The sequence below is a fragment of the Myotis brandtii genome, unplaced genomic scaffold (genome assembly GCF_000412655.1).
Source record: "Myotis brandtii unplaced genomic scaffold, ASM41265v1 scaffold21, whole genome shotgun sequence".
In the NCBI taxonomy this organism is placed as follows: domain Eukaryota; kingdom Metazoa; phylum Chordata; class Mammalia; order Chiroptera; family Vespertilionidae; genus Myotis; species Myotis brandtii.
Window position 1 is genome coordinate 1,839,393 of NW_005357846.1, and position 17,254 is coordinate 1,856,646.

Here is a 17,254-nt window from a genome sequence, read left to right on the forward strand (position 1 = left end):
GTGTCACCTGTGAATAGAGATAAGTCATACTTCTCTCTTTCAATCTTGATTAGTTTATTTCTTCTTTTCTTGTCTAATTTATCTGGCTAGTGAAAGGTAAAAATCAGTGGTGCATGGGCAGGGTAAATAGCAATCTCAGACTGTAAATAAAGAAAAATTGAATTTACATAAAGAAAAGAAGGTGGGGGATGGGGATATCCAAAGGAAAGGGCTACACAGCACCAAGCTAAAGAGTATTGTGTCAACGATGGCAGCCCCTAGGACTTGGAGTCTCATCCTTATATGCAGCAGTCGGCAGTGGGTTTGGGGGGCTTGGTTGAGGCTTGGGCAATGGGTTTGGGTCAACAGGAATGCAGATGTGCAATTGGGTGCATCTTGGTAGTTTTAGCTCCTTATATGGTTTGATTCCTACTGTCTGGCATTTCCTGTCTGACAAGTCTTTCTGGTTTGTTCTGTGGCCATTGAGATTGTATTGCCTTGTAAATCCTAACAGTTAGTACTTTCAGTACAATATGGAATAGAAGTGGCAAGAGCATTCACTCAAATTTTATTCCTCATTATATAAAGAAAGTGGTGATCTTTTACCTCTAAGTATATTTCATGTGTGTGTGTGTGTGTATGTGTGTGTGTGTGTGTGTGAGTGTGCAGATATCTTTTATCAAGTTGGGAAACTTCACTACTATTCTTTGCTTCCCTACTATTTCTAATATTGAACTTTGGTCAAATAGTTATTCTGCACATATTGGAATAATCATGTGGTTTATATTCTATTAATATGGCATGACAATAATGATTTTTAGATGTTAAAACAACTTAACAACTTGCATTCCTGTGATAAATCACACTTGGTTATTTTGTATAATGCTTTACATGTTGCTAGTGCCAGTTTGGTAGTATTTTACTGGAGATTTTTTGCTTATGTTCATTTGTATTTTGATCTATAGTGTTTTATTTCTGTAATTATTTTGTCTGTTTTTCTATCACAGTAATACAGGCCTCATAGGATGAATTGGAAGTGTATCTCATCCTATTTTTTGGAAGTGTTAGTGAAGAAGCAATATTAATTTATAATTGCTTGTTAGATTCATAGTGACAGATGTGAGCACGGTGGGTTTTTTTCCCCTAAGGAAACATTAAAGTCATTAATTCGATTTCTTTACTATACTATAGGTCTATTCAAATTTTCTATTTCTTTTTAAGTCAATTTCTATTGTATGTTCTTGCCAGGAATTTTTAATTCCATCTAAGTTATTTATTTTTTGGCATTTATTTTTTAAATTTTTATCTTTATTGTTGAAAGTATTACAGGTGTCCCCTTGGGCATGCATAGTCACCTTGGACCCCCCTTCCCCTCCAGGGATGACTGGTTTGGTTTTATCTGAGCTCTTCAACTTTGTTTTACCCTAATCTTCCTGTAAATTTCTGGCTGGTTTTTCTATATTAGTATCATACCCAGATGTTAGTCCTCACTAACTGCTAGCAATTGCTCTCTTATTTACAACAATGCCCTAGAGCTTAAATTATTTCATGGTCTGATTAATTTAATGTCTGACCTTTTTGTGGGAGTAATCTTTAACTCCTCACTTTGAGGCTTGGTTGGACCCTCAGGAGGGTTCTTTAAAGCTAAAAATCTCCATTGTTTTGACAGTGTCTTTGGGCTGAACATCCCACACTTTTCTTTCCAAATAAAGTCAGACTCCTTAAGCTACTCCATGTCATTAGCTGGGCCTGCCCTGAGTAAGACTGCCATCACACTGAGTTGGGGAAAGGAAGCTGGCCATGACTAGACTTCCATAGACGATCAATATTCTTATCAAGACTTAGTAGATTTTTAAAAAATAAATATATCTTAGTTTTCTTTTAAAAATCTCCAGAGATCTTATTCTTTGCTTGTTTTTCATTTTTACTCCTTCCAGTTGTTTTTCTGGGGAGACAGTTTACAGAGCCCCTCATGCCACCATTCTGGATTGCTTGTTCTCCCCAGAATGTTTTAAATTGGTTCAACCCTGTTGTTTGTATTATCCAGGCAATTATATGGAAAGGGCTCTTTGTGGTATAATTTTAGTCTTCCACAGATATTTTCTGGCTACATCAGGCTGTGAGACTGCTCCAGTCAGCAGTCCAATGACCTCAAACTACAGATAAACCCCGGAGCTGTGAATACAGATGAGAGTGGACCTTGGGAACCTGCTTGCTCAGGACTTCCTCAGCAGATGGTTCTCACTTTACGTCCTAATTTATATTTTGTGGGAGGAGTAAGGCTAAGAATAGTATCTTACTTAGGTTTTTATTTGGTTCATGACCTACACAGATTACATAGAATTGTAGGTGAGAACATGCCCTTGACCGGAATCGAACCTGGGACCTTTCAGTCCACACGCTGACGTTCTATCCGCTGAGCCAAACCGGTTAGGGCTTCCCAGATACTTTTAACAGCTAACCTTTGTTTAGGCCATGTCCATGAGAGGCACTGGTGGAATTTTGGAAGAAAGGAGGAGGAGAAGAGTAGTCTTTAACTCCTGTCTTTGAGGCTTGGTTAGGTCCCCCAGAAAGGTTCTTCTTAGCTAGAAACTCAGTTGTTTTGACAGTGATTTTTGTCTGAACATCTTTCCTGTTTCCAATGGCAACAGCAGCAGCAGTGGGGCAGGATCCGAAAGAGTGACCGGGGATGCAATAGCAGAGGCCTTGGAGGGCAACTCCTAGTTCTTTGTCTTGAAGGACAAAAGTTTCAGAGAGATCTCAGATGCTGGAATTCTCTGCTTCCCTCTTTCTTCTCCAACTCCAGTTTACACAGTCACTAATCTTGAGGTAAATGTACTTATTTTCCCCTCTTTTGTTCCCCCAGCCTTCCAACATCCTTGTAACTAATTCTGAATTAAATTCTCTCTGTCTGAAATACTAAAGGTGGTTTCCCCTTTCTGACTAGAATCTAACTCATACACTTTAGTTATCTAAATATTTTCCTATAGAGCAGGAAGGTCAGAGAAAAATGGAGTCAAGTACTACCTGCAAAAGAGTTAGGGGCACTGTGGTTCATTGCTAACTGACGTGAAAATAGCAGTGGTTGCAAACCCCAACAACCTATTATGAAGTAGAGCATTTTATTCAGGTAAGAAATAAGGAAAAGCTACAATTACAATGCTTTTAGAACAAAATTTAAGGGGAGTATTTTGCAATCTGCAAGTGGGCAAATATTTTATAAATAGTACACAGAAAGCAATATCATAAAAATAAGATAGACTTTATTAAAATTGAAAATTCCTCCCCATTAAAACAAACTAAGAAAATGAATAAGCAAGCCACAGGCTGGGAGAAAATATTTAAAATATTTGCAAAATATACATATCTGACAAAGAACTTACACATATCTGATAAAGAATTCCTTCCAAAAAAATTAACACCATAATTAGAAAAAAAGGGCAAAAGACTAAAATAAACACACACACATATATATATAAATCTGGTCAATAAGCACACAAAAAGTCCTCAGCATAAAAAGTTACCAGGGAAATGCAAATTAAAAACCACATTGAAATACCACTGAACACCTACTAGAATGGCTAAATTTATAAGATTGACAACCCTAGGCCTAAAAAGGATGTGTAACTACCAGAACATTAAATGCAGTTACTAAGAATCTAAAACATCTTAGTATTTTCTTATGAAGGTTTATAGATAGCTATCCCATAACCCAACAATTTCATGTGTAAGTATTTATCCAAGAGAAATGAAAACGTATCTTCTCTAAGTCTTGAGTGTTCATATAAGCTTTATTCTTAATAGTTCCAGGTTGGAGACAATTCACATCCCAACATCAAGAGATGAAAAACAATTTGTGATTTATATATACAATGAAATGATATTTAGCCATAAAACTTAATGAACTACAGTTACAAGCCATACCATGAGTGAATTTTACAAATATTACGCTGCTTGAAGCAAGTTAGATACAGAAGAGTACTTACTGTGCAACTGCTATTTAATTTCTAGAAAAGGCAAACTATAGTGAAAAAAATCAGCAGTTTGCTTTTGGGGTTTGGAGTGGATTAATGGAGAAGGAACATGGAGGAACTTTCTATGGCAATAGATATACCTTAATAGAAGTATGGGTTATACAGGTATGTACATTTGTCAAATCTCTTCTTAGCCCTGCTGGCATAGCTAAGTGGTTGAGCATTTACCTATGAACCAGAGGTCACAGTTCAATTCCCAGTCTGGGCACATGCCTGGGTTGCAGGCTTGTGCACGCCCATCAATGATTCTCTCCCATCATTGATGTTTCTATCTCTCTCTCCCTCTCCCGTCCTCCCTGAAATCAATAAAAATATATTTAAAAAAAAAAACTCTTCTTAAAGTTTACTTAAGGATTTGTGCACTTTCTATTATGCAAACTTTTCTGGTAAAAGAATTTTCAAAAATTGATGGGTATAAAAGAGTCAAATATTTTAGAAATCCACTGCTTCACTTTTGTCTAATGCATTACTGCAGAATTAAGAGTATTATTTATTTGCTAGTTGATCATGAGCAAGAAATAAATACAAAATGTAGTGTCCTTTGAAGTTCTATAATTTTAAGCAAGAATAATTACTAGCATAATCTAAATTCAGTATTTGGCTGCAAGGGGCATACTACAAAATTCACAGCAATGTGTAGGCTGGGCCTTGGAGACAGGCCACGTCTGTAAACATGGAAGCTTGACCTGGGAAATCATTATTCTAGAAAGAGACTCAGGAATGTATCAATCTGAAGATTACTTGTATTAAATTCAAGACAAAGAATAGAAGCAAACAAAGTATAATTGACATGAAAGAAACCAGACTATAAAGACAGATAAGAAGACAGAAAAAAAATTGAAAGATAACTAACATGTCTTATATTTGCCTTGCATTTTTCTTTCTAGATTTACTCTCTCTGAATAAAGTACCAAGCTTTAGTGCAATCTGTTAACATCTTTAGAAATTTGCTCATTTAGTTCCAAAAGTACTGTGATACAAACTCTATTTCCTGTCAAGCTACTTCACCTACTTCAAACAGTTTATATGCTTTCTTTCATTTTATTTACTTTAAAAGCAGCATCAATAATGAAAAGGGAAGTCGCATAGGTAAAACCTTCACCCTGCTGAGTAGACTCTTGAAGTGAGTATGTAAGATTCAAGTGTTCTGACACATAGAGAAAAGATTGTCATTTGGATTCCATTCCGTAAGATCTTGACTCAACTGATAAAGAAATGCAGTTCTGGGCCAGTTCTACTATAGCTAGTCCCGCCAGCACTTAAGAACATGAGCTTTGCAATAATCTACAGCTGAGTTTAAATTTCAATTCTGCTCCTTAACAGCTGTGTAACTTCAGACACATTACTTAGTCTTTTGAACTTCAGTATCTGCATCTGCAACGTTCAAATAATGCTTACCTCAGAGGGTTAATAGGATTAAGTGAGAAAATACAGGAAATTATTCAATACCTGACATTAATAGTAAGCATCATTATTTTCAAAGATATGAATAACGAGGTGGCTCTACACAGTTCAGATGCCTGTTTTTGTTATAACTAACGTTGATTTGAATCAGGGTTTCACAATCACCAAGATATATTAGTTGAAAAGAAGCAAGACAACATAAGGACAAACTATGTACAGATTATTTTTGTCTAATTTATTATGGGCCTAAGTCTTACAGGACTTTTAAGCTTCAGAGTATTTCACTAATAGATTGATAAACTTCTAGCATTGAACAGACTGTTGGAGTTTCTATTCAATTCACTTTTTACCCTTTCTCTCCCGTTCTAGGTAATGGAGTTTTCTGATCTTCATGTATTGTTGCTGCTAAGGCTATTAGTCTTAAATTTAAGACTCTTAAGTCTGTCTTATTATTCATTTAATCATTTAATAAACATGCATTAATTTCTCATCTTCTGCAAGCTGCCTTGCTTAACACTGATAATATAAACACTGAATATGATAGACAAAATCTCTCTCCTCCAAAAAAGTAAGTTAAGTAACTTTAAATCGGTAGTTAGGTACTTAATCTTTTAACTAAATTACTAATACTGACAAGGAGGAAAAGTATAGGGTTATAAGATTTTATCTTGGTAGGGGTTTGGGGTTTGAGCAGATGAAAATCCCCTAAGACTCTTAGGCTAAGAGAGTAGCATTAAACTGAGATTTGATGGTCAGTAGGTATTTGAAAGTGCACCATAAACCAATGTCTTAAGTACAAGACTTGTGATACTTAAAGCCTATATGATTGGAGCTCAGAGAGAAAGAGGGTAAGGACTTAAGATGAGAATTACTAAGGTAGGCAGGAGCTAGATGATGGAAGTTTTTTAGGCCATATTAGATATTCTACATTTCTGTTTTTACATTTCTTTATGAAAGCTTGTTTTTCTTAGTGGGAAAAGGTTTAGTGCTAATTCTGCAGTGTGCTGCCTTTGTTGACCCTCATCACTCTGTGTACACTTTTGCCTTTGTGCTCCCTGGTGATAGCTACCCACCTGCTCTGAAGGCTGACCTTCCTACCTTGGCAGCCTGTGCCCTATTCATGTTTCTTAGGCAGTTAAGAGCACTCATCATTGGCTCTCCAGGCACAAGTTAGTGACACCGTTGTCTATAATCCTTGGCTGCAGGTCAGTGCCAGTGCATTTCCTCAACTAGGACCGGGATCTCACCAATGATCAACTTTTTCTAATTTGACTGAACAAAGGAGCCTATGATGAGGATTGCACCCTCACTTCAGGCTCACTTCAGCCTCCCCTGTGCATCCATCCTCCATAGCATCAGCACCAGCCACATAGTTCCCTTTAGTTAGACTAAGAGGTGCCCAGCATTAACTACATCTTACTTTTCTTTCTTTACAATATCTCTTCAAGGTATTCTTAGCTTCTATTTACCAATGAGAAATGTGAGATTTGCTCACTTACCCAAAGTTACATGGTAGGTACCAAGCGTTAAGATCTAAATCCAAGTTTCTCTGCTTCGAGGGAACAATAACTGCAGCAACAACAAAAAGACAATGCTATTTATTTTGCCCCTAGGTATGGAGGAAGAAAAGCCTAAATTCAGTGCTATGAAGACCAAGTAGACTAAAAAGTGTCCCCCAAAGTACTGTTACTCAGGACATGTGACCTTTTTCTCACTTTTCTTATTTTCTTTTTAGCTATTTTATTTTCTATCTGTTTATAGATTAATTTCCACTTCTTCATTTCACAAGTCTTGCAATACTTTCAAAATACTTTCTCTCTCTCTTTCTCCCACTCAGATTTACAAGTTGGTCCGAAACACATAATAATTTTTCAAAATAAACTGCCAGAGCTTTAAATCAAAGTTTTAATTCTATATTAGACAGGTCCTGCTTTTTGTTGACATTTTTCTCTGGTACTTTCTCAATTTTTTCTTCAGCAACACTAGCAAAATTAAGTGATGTACAAGGAAAAATGATTTGTTACTTTTAAGGTGGACAAATACATTTTCTTTTGATTCTCTTTTTCTGATTACTGATATATACCAACCAAAATATAAAGGAAATGGATTATGTGGAGAAAGGCAACAGTATCAGATAATCTAAGATAATGTCAAAACAAGAATATTTTCATTATCACAGGAAAACTGTCTATATCACAGCTATTGAGAGACTCTATAATCACCATAATTTTCAGAACATGTCCTTAAACCTGCATATATTTTTTAAATAAATATTTTCAAAAAAATTTCCTATAAAAGATTACCAAGTATTTGACCTTGATTATTACTTTTTAAGAAAACTATAGTCCTTGAACTAATCACTGTCAAATACAAAATGTTTACAATAAAACAGAATTGTATAAAACATAGAAATAGTATGTTACATACAGTAGGATTCTCACTAATGTTAACCCATCAAAAATATGTGACAACTGGGATGAGACCTTAGAGAAAAAGATAATGGATTTTAATTTCAGACTATGAGATGGAGAATTGTTGAATGGCTTATAAAATACGTGTTGGTTTTGATCAGCCGCTGCAATTTATTTTGTATTTCATTTGGGGCTTCTCAGTATTCAAAACAGACTCCTTATTGAAGCTTTTTGTATAAATGACATATTTTCTGGAGCATCCATTCTCCAACATTTAATTAATGTGTCCTTTTGGCACTTAAAATATCATCTAAATATGTTTTGTGTATGGAAAGGATGGGTAGTTTAAACCAGAGAGGAACAAAAATAAACACTGGACTCATTTTCAACATATTATCAAGAGACACAACAATAGACAAGCATCCACTGTTATGATAAGCAAGAAATGAATCTCAAATCCCATTCAGGGTGCTGAAAATTCCACCCTTAATATGTTTGTAAACACATTGTCATAAAATCAAACTGCTTGCCTGATGTTGATGCCACATCACTCGGAAATAGTGCAGGGGACCTGATTCTAAGAAATGTAATTTCCCTGTTGCTTACCTTGTGAAGAGCCCTATTTTTAATATCACCTATATATGAACTAGAGTGATTGTGACAACCTCATCGCTAGTGCAACGAGAGTTGTGGTTACTTTATAGTGTTTTGTTTGTAGAAAAACACAGAAATACCATATGGAGAAAACATACTTCATGGGTCTGATGCAGAAGATTTTGAGTAGACAATCAATCTTTTGGCTATATTCAGAATGCAGAAATACTAACCATTATGCAAAAATACTTTCACTTTCAGGGATATTGGGGTCAAAAAAACCTACTGTGCACAAATTCTAATGTGTATTATATAATTCAGTGCAATTTTTAAAAAATCTTTATTGTTGAAAGTATTACATAGGTCCTCCTTTTCCCCCATTAACCTCTTCTAGCCTGCTTCCATCCTCCCCCCCGTCTCCCACTCCCAGACCCTCACCACCCCATTGTCCATGTCCATGGGTTATGCATATATGTATACAAGTTCATTGGTTGAATTCAGTGCAATTTTAATTAAATAAATGTATTGAGAATCTTCCATATACAAAATAGTATGCAATTTACAAGTTTCTAATTCTCTTTTTAAGCATAATAATATGTAGTGTTGAAATACATAGTATATAGAGATAGAAATATTGCCAATAAAGTAAAAAATATTTGTCCAGTGTAGTATTTTCATTGTATCTCTTTTAAAAAGCTGATAAGTGTCCTATGTAGTATATGTTCCATCTTAAACCACTCTAAAAATTAAGATAACTTAGCAAAATATCAGACATATCCATTTCAACATATTAATTAGCATCCACTATGACCATGAGACTGGCTCAAGCTAATAATGGCAATATTTGTTTCTCTGATATTTTTTTATATTTTTATACTGTCATGTATTTAATTTAGAAATTACTTCCAATTTTTCATTAACCTCAGGCACTTGGAAAATCAGCAATTTAGCAAGATTAACAGTGGCTTCTTTAGTACACTGTTAAAACTTGTTTAAGAAAATTTCGCTGCTGATGGTGAATATTTTTAATGTTTAAATCATTAATAACTAGGAGTTAGCAAATGACATTCTTCATTCTTCCTTTCAATAGATCTTCAGTTTTTTGTTTTTTTTAAAAAAATATATTTTATTGATTTTTTACAGAGAGGAAGGGGGAGGGATAGAGAGTTAGAAACATCGATGAGAGAGAAACATCAATCAGCTGCCTCCTGCACGCCCCCTCCTGGGGATGTGCCCACAGCCAAGGTACATGCCCTTGACCGGAATTGAACCTGGGACCCTTGAATCCACAGGCCGACGCTCTATCCACTGAGCCAAACCAGTTAGGGCAGATCTTCAGGTTTTTTTATAGGTGACAGTTTAGGTATTAGATGACTATTTGTCCTGTGTAAGAAATCAAAGGAAATATTTTTTTTCTTTATTGATTAAGGTATTACATATGTGTTCTTATCTCCCTCCCCCCACACACTCCAGTCATGCCCTCACCCCCCTTGTATCTGCGTCCATTGGTTAGGCTTATATGTTATACAGACAATTATACTCTCTGGTTAGTCCCGGCCGAACTGTGACCTCCATCTCTTGTCTTTGTATTGTCTGAGTGCTGTTTCCAAACTGTTTCACTCCGCTACACATGCCTGTGTCTCCCAGGACACTGCACAACGCCTGGTATTTAGTCATGCTTGTTAGGGCCTGGCAGGACTGCGTTCTCTCCTTACCCAGTACAAGCAGCTTTAGATTATTTTCCTCGAGAGTTAAAACTAGACAGCTCCCCTCCGTGAGTGATATTCCACTCTACCTGCCTGTTGGCTGTTCCATAGTCCACTCATTCTACCCAGAAGATTAGCTAAAATCCGCAGTAAACAATCTTGAACTTCTCAGAGGTCCTGACATTCTAGACTTCCCAGGATGCAAGACCAGTTTTATAGAGCCTCATAGACTCTTACCCAATTAGGCTCCATGTTCTTTACCAAATTAAAAATAAATTGTTTCTTTGAGGAACAACTGGAGATATCTAAAAAGAAAGACATAAAACTAAGGGAAAATGTGGGCTGAAAGGACTGAAGTTGAAACAGGAATTCCTGGCATACTTCAGCCATCGTCCAAGAGTAGCAGTAGATCATCCAAAACCAAATCTTACAGTGTTCAGACTCAATGGTAGAAGTAATTTTAGCTCCAAGGTCAAAACAAACAAACAAACAAAAAATGGATAGTTTGTATTCTCTGGAGGTAGAGAGAAAATAATGAGAGTAGTTATGATAAACATCTTATATAATAAAAGCCGAATATGCTAAGTGTACAATCGTCTAGTCATCCATTCAACCAATCAAAGTGTAATATGCTAATTATATGCTAAGGCCGCTCAAGCACTTGCTATGACGTGCACTGACCACCAGGGGGCAGACAGTTGACTGGTCAACCAGTCGCTCTGACGTGCACTGACCACAGGGGGCAGATAATCCAACTGGTAGATTAGCTTGCTGCTGGGGTCCAGCCAATAGGGACTGAGTGAGATGGGTCAGACACACCCTGGAGCCCTCCTGCAGTCCCTCTCCAGCTGGCCAACCTCTCACGTCCCTCCCCGGCCCTGATCATGCACCGGTGGGGTTCCTCGGCCTGGCCTGTGCCCTGTCGCAATTCGGGACCCCTTGGGTTTCAGCCGATCCTGCTCAATGCAGAAGCTGCCCCCTTGTGGTCAGTGTACTCCCACAAGGGGAGCACCGCTCAGCCAGAAGCTGGGCTCACAGCTGGCGAGCGCAGCGGTGGTGGCTGGAGCCTCTTCTGCCTCCGTGGCAATCAGGCATCCCCCGAGGGCTCCCGGACTGTGAGAGGTTGCAGACTGGGCTGAGAGACTCCCCCAACCTCAAGTGTGTGAATTTCATGTACCTGGCCTCTAGTTTTTTTAATAAAAATAACGTAAGCTTTCTGTAGATTCAATATATTTATTTTGTTAGCTGTCTTCCCAGCATCTAGAACACTGTCTAGTACATAGATGTTGGTCAGTAAATGTTAGTTATATAAATATTAAAAATGTCAATTTCATTGGAATGTTACAGACCTATCAGCCGGGTACTCTCTTCCAGCAACTGTTCTCTTTCCCTGTCACAATTAGAACCAGAGCCATGGCCCAATACTTTTCTTTCCCATCCCATCAGAGTGAATGGGGCTGAGCTTCCAGGTTCTGACTGAACCTAGACCAGTGATTCCCTTCCCTGGAAGTTGTATCTTTGGATAAAGAAGGGAATCATAATCAAGTTTCTTGGAATGACTCATACTAAGATATGAAATTCAGGAACTGTTGACAACTTTGTTTCCAACATTAACAAGATATGGAAATAGATTATTGATGGAATTTCTACACTGGCCCTAGTTGTCCTCAAGTCCCAAATTAATTTATGTTTTTCTATTGTGTGACATTTGAGCATTTACAAAACAATTTTTTCAATTTTCTAAGACTAGGTCAAGGTTTTTCTTTACCTTTTAATTATAATTAAAATAATTTTAATTTTTTCTTCTTCCTTCTCTCCCTCCTTCATTTCCTTCCTTCTTCTCTTTAACATTATCCATTGATCCATCTATTTTCTATTTAAATTGAACATTCTTTAAAAGAGATGTATTATATTAAAATGAGTAAGCAATGATAAGTTGTCAGTTCCCTGGTATCTCTGTTCTGAGCATGTACCAAACAGTCATAGATTGAGGAAAAGTTTTAGTTCCTCAAATATGATTACTTATTTGTCTTGATATATGCTCAAAGGCTTAATGTAGAATATTAATATTATCAACAGGCATTTTTTATTATTTTCTTTCTGATAAGTCTAAATGCTATATTTTCTTGATAGAATGATTGATGTAATTATTACCCTTAAGTGCCAATTATTTAAGCAATAGAGTATTCTCTGCTTAGTCTGAAACTGCCAGGATGCTCTTAAGTCAAAATGTCTAAAAAATGTGTATGTTCAAAACACAGTCAGGATTTGTAACACTGACCCTCTTTTCTGAACTAAAAAGCTGTAGGTTACTTAATCTTAATAAAAATTATCTTTGCTACTTGAAAATCTCAGCCTTTAAAATGATACTGTAAAGACCTTTGAAAGAAAAGGAATGGAAGTTTATTTAACTGTATGTGATATTTAAAAAACAAACTTGAATTAAATAAAGCACCAGTAAAACACGGTATTATTGTAACATTTATTAATAATTCTATATAATAAAAGGCTAATATGCAAATAGACTGAAGGGTAGAACAAATGAACAACCAATTGCTATGATGTGAACTGACCACCAGGGTGTGAGCACAGAACATGGTGGGCATAGGCAGCAGGTGGAAGAGATTGGAAGGTGGTGGGTGTCGGCCATGTCAGGATAGTGGAGCAGGAGAGTGGGGGGGGGGGCAGACCAAGGCAGGGCACCAGTTGCTGTCATCGGGGTGAGCCTCTGGTGATTACTCAAAATTCTTTGCTCTTACGAGCCATGGTCCCTCCTGGCACTCGCACCTGCTGCCAGAGCTGGCCCTGCTCACACCCACTGCCAGCCCTGATTGCTCCTGAGGATTTCTCCACCTCCCCCTGCTCCTGAGGGGTGATCAGGGCAGCAGCTGCTATTTGCACTGCTGACAGTGCTGGCCCCAATCGCTCTGAACTATCAGCAGGTGTGAGCGGGGTTGGCACCCTCAGCACATGGAAATGGCGGCAGCAGAAGCGGGGCTGCTGGCAGACAGGGGACTGGGGGCTGTGCAGGAGGGGCCAGGTGGGGCCATGGAGAATGGGCTGAGACCGGCCCTTGTGCCCACAGCAGCCTACTGGCTCACAGTTCCTTCCAAGATGCACGAATTTATGCACTGGGCCCCTAGTAATTAATAATGGCTAATGCTGATAGTATTTATTATGTGACATTAATAAGAGTTTTATATTATTGATCTATTTCATTATCATACAATTATCTGAGGTAAGTATCATTATAATTCCCACTTTATAGTTAAGAAAACTTTGAAGCAGAGAAGTTAAGCAATGTGCCAGTTTCACTGATAATTTATGTATCACAATTTGTTGGGGTTCCAGGGAACTCAGATGCTGGGCTTTTACACATCCATACTTGGTTGGAAGAGACTGAAATGACTAAATTCAACTTTCCAAATATCCTAGAATCATAGGAAGAGTTCAGAAAATAAAAAAGAAAATGAAATGGATATGAAGAGTTAACAAAGAAAAGTAAAACAATTTTCTAGTCCTAAATGAGAAAGAAGGCAAGAAAAATGTCCTTTGGGTCTTCTTTGGTAAACAATTATTTCATTTACCTTTAGGGGAATGAGTGTCTCCTACTGCAGCAAAGATGAACTTTGTTACCAGAAAGCCTAGACTCTTCTTCCTGGCTAAGCCACTTCCTATCTGTGTGAGCTTGAGCATGGCACATGACATTTCCAACATTAGATGACTCATCTTTAAAATGAAAGTAACAATTCATGCCTTATGTACTTAAGTGATTTTTTTAAGGAACAAAATGTCTAGGCATGTAACATACTTATTAATTGTGAAGTGCAAAAGTGCATTACAAATATAGGGCATTATTTTTTAACTAGAGGTCCAGTGCACAAAATTCATGCACGGAGGTGGGGGGTCCCTCAGCCCGGCCTGCACCCTTTCGAGTCTGGGACCCATTGGGGGATGTCTTACTGCCTGTTTAGGCCCAATCCCGCAGTCGGACATCCTCTCACAATCCAGGACTGCTGGCTCCTAACTGCTCGCCTGCCTGCCTGATCACCCCTAACAACACGGCCTGCCTGCCTGAATGCCTCTAACCCTTTTTCCTGCCTGCCTGATTGCCCATAACCACTCTGCCTGCCTGCCTGATGCCCCTAACAGCTCCCCTGCCTGCCTGATTGCCCCTAAAACTCTTTGCCTGCCTATCTGATCACCCCTAACTACCACTGCCTGCCTGCCTGATCACCTATATCTGCTCCCCTGCTGACCTGATCACCCCTAATTGCTCCCCTGCCTGCGTGATGCCACTAACTGCACTCCTGCCAGCCTGATCTCCCCTAACCACTCTCCCCTGCTAGCCTGATTGTCCCTAACTGCCTTTGCCTCAGCCCCCACCATCGCGACTTTGTCTGGAAGGACATCTGGTCTAATGTTTGCCCACCCCTGCTCTATCCCTTTTTCCTGCCTGCCTGATTGCCCATAACCACTCTGCCTGCCTGCCTGATGCCCCTAACAGCTCTCCCCTGCCAGCTTGATTGCCCCTAATTTCTATCCCTTGCCATCCTGATCACCAGTAACCACCTCTGCCTCGGCCCCTGCCACCAGGGCTTTGTCCAGAAGGATGTCCGGAAGATATCCGGTCTAATTAGCACATTACTCTTTTATTAGTATAGATTTATCTTTTTTTTCCCATTGACCCCCTCCACTCTGCACCTGCCCCCAGGCCTTTACTACACTATTGTTTGTGTCCATGGGCTATACATATATGCATGTAAATTCCCCGGTTAATCACTCCCCACCAACCCAACCCACCCCTGTTGTCCCTCTGAAATGTAAGGCATTATTAAACTGAAGTTATAGGCTTTGAAATATTAAATATCAGAATTGCCAATTAACCCCCCAAAACCTACTATGTAATGTTGTCTTTATGTACATTGACATCATATCATTTGTTTGAAAAGATGCCATTTAAATGTGTCATGTTAGATTTAAAATATCTTTTATTACTCAAATAGATATTCTAGTAGTTACAAAGTCTTAAGTAGCTAATAAAATTCAAGTTTAAATATGTGTAAGTTTGCTTACTGGTATTCTGGAGATTTTTCTCTTATTTTAATCATGAGTAATATTAAAGGAGTCACATCTCTAAATTGTTTTCATATTAGATTTATAAAGAGTAGTATCATTAGGCAATTGGCTTTCCAATTTAATGCAGAGCAGAGGTGAAAGCAGAGGTGATGGTAGTATTAAAATATTCAGTCCTCATTAATTTCTTAATTCACCTGAGTTGTATTATCAATCAGAATCTTATGTAGTGAGATGGAGTCTTTCTCAGGAATTTATAATACAGCTTTCCTTAATAATGTTGAAATTCATTAATAAATGTACAAAGTTCTAATTTTTAACTTCCTACAAATGTTTTTTAAAAATAGATTCAGTTATACCAAAAAATCAAAACTTACTTGGTTTTTATTTTATTTTTAAAATTTTATTGAATTTATTGGGGTGACATTGGTTAATAGAATTATATAAGTTTCAGCCGTACAATTCTATAATACATCATCTGTATATTATACTGTGTTCACCACCCAAAGTTAAATCTCTCTCCATCAACATTTGTCCTCCTTTGATCATGGTGTATGATCGGTTTGCTAATATTTTGCTGAGGATTTTAGCATCTATATTCATCAAAAATATTAGACTATAATTTTCTTTCTTTGTAGTGTCTTTATCTGGTTTTGGAATTAGGATAATGCTGGCCTCTTAAAAGGAGCCTGGGAGTCTTTCTGCCTCTAGAATTTTTTGGAATAGTTTGAGAGGGATATATATTAGTTCTTCTTTGAATGTTTGATAAAATTCACCTGTGAAGCCATAGGTCCAGGACTTTTTTGGTGGGGGTTTTATTTTATTTTATTTTTTCCATCACCAATTATCCCCTCTATGCCCTCTTCCACCTCCATCACTTAACCCCTCACCCCATTTATGACCATAATATTGTTCATGGCCATCAGTTCTCTTTCTCTTTCTTTTGCTCAATCCTTCCACCACCACCACTCCAACATGCCCCCAACAATCACCACCAGAGCTCCTATGTTGGGTGTATGGGCCTTTAAAAATCTTTTAAAAATACTTTTTTTAATCTTTTAAGGCAACAAATTTTCTCCATGTAGTATCTACTCTGCCTATTACACCCACACTCAATTTAGTCATTCTGTCTCTTGCTTCAACTCCAATGCCAGATATTTAAAAGAATTCAATCATTTGACTTCAGAAAGTACACTGTATTCCCTGCAAGTTCATGAATTCCATGGAAACTAAACACAAACATGTTTAGATGGGCTTTTTAATTTGCTATAAGAAAACTCCATATTATTTTATATTAAGCTTGGTCAATTTTCTTCAGCTGATTTCTTAGTAAATGAGTTTGGAAATTTCCACTGCAAGAATTTGTATATGGGTCTCATAGAAAAAAATGTCAGTGGTATTATCTTGTCTACCACTTACTAACTGGGTGACTTTTCCTAAATTACATACCTTTTCTGGGCCTAGATTTCTCCATGGATAAATTTAGCTTATTAATCATATCTGTCTCATAAATTGATTGGAAAAAATTGATCAGTTTATATAAGTAAACTTCATAGATCAGTGCCTGACACATAGAAAGTGCTCAATAAATTTAGCTATGTTTTCTGTTATCAGATTAACACTCTTATTGTGCATATGAGATTATTGAAATCCATAGATATACTGGGTCTTACCCAAGGGCACTCAGCAGTACCAGGATGAGGCATGCCTGTCAACTCCATTCTTCCTTGAATCAGTAATAATCAACTATTCCTTTATGTTTTTTAGTTCTTTGCACAATGCCCTGGAACATACTAGTAGGTCATTAAATATTTGTTGAGTAATTGAATTAATGACTATATAAATAAGATATTTCATTGATTAATAAAACTATCATTATAAGTATACTCCAGGTAAAATGGTAAAAGCTCTTTCTTTCATCCTTTTGTAGTTATTCCTAACATAGTTCAAATCAATTCAGAATAGTTAGTGATACCATTATTAGCCAGTTATCAATAACTAGAGTCCTGATGCACGAAATATGTTCAAGAGTAGGCCTTCCTTCCCCTGG

The 17,254-nt window shown here is 37.4% G+C and overlaps 1 pseudogene; it reads right to left on the minus strand.

Annotated features, from left to right (window-relative positions):
• The window catches only part of LOC102245811, a 17,689-nt pseudogene extending 1,011 nt beyond the window's left edge, over window positions 1-16,678 (minus strand).
• Between the last annotated feature and the right edge of the window lie 576 nt (window positions 16,679-17,254).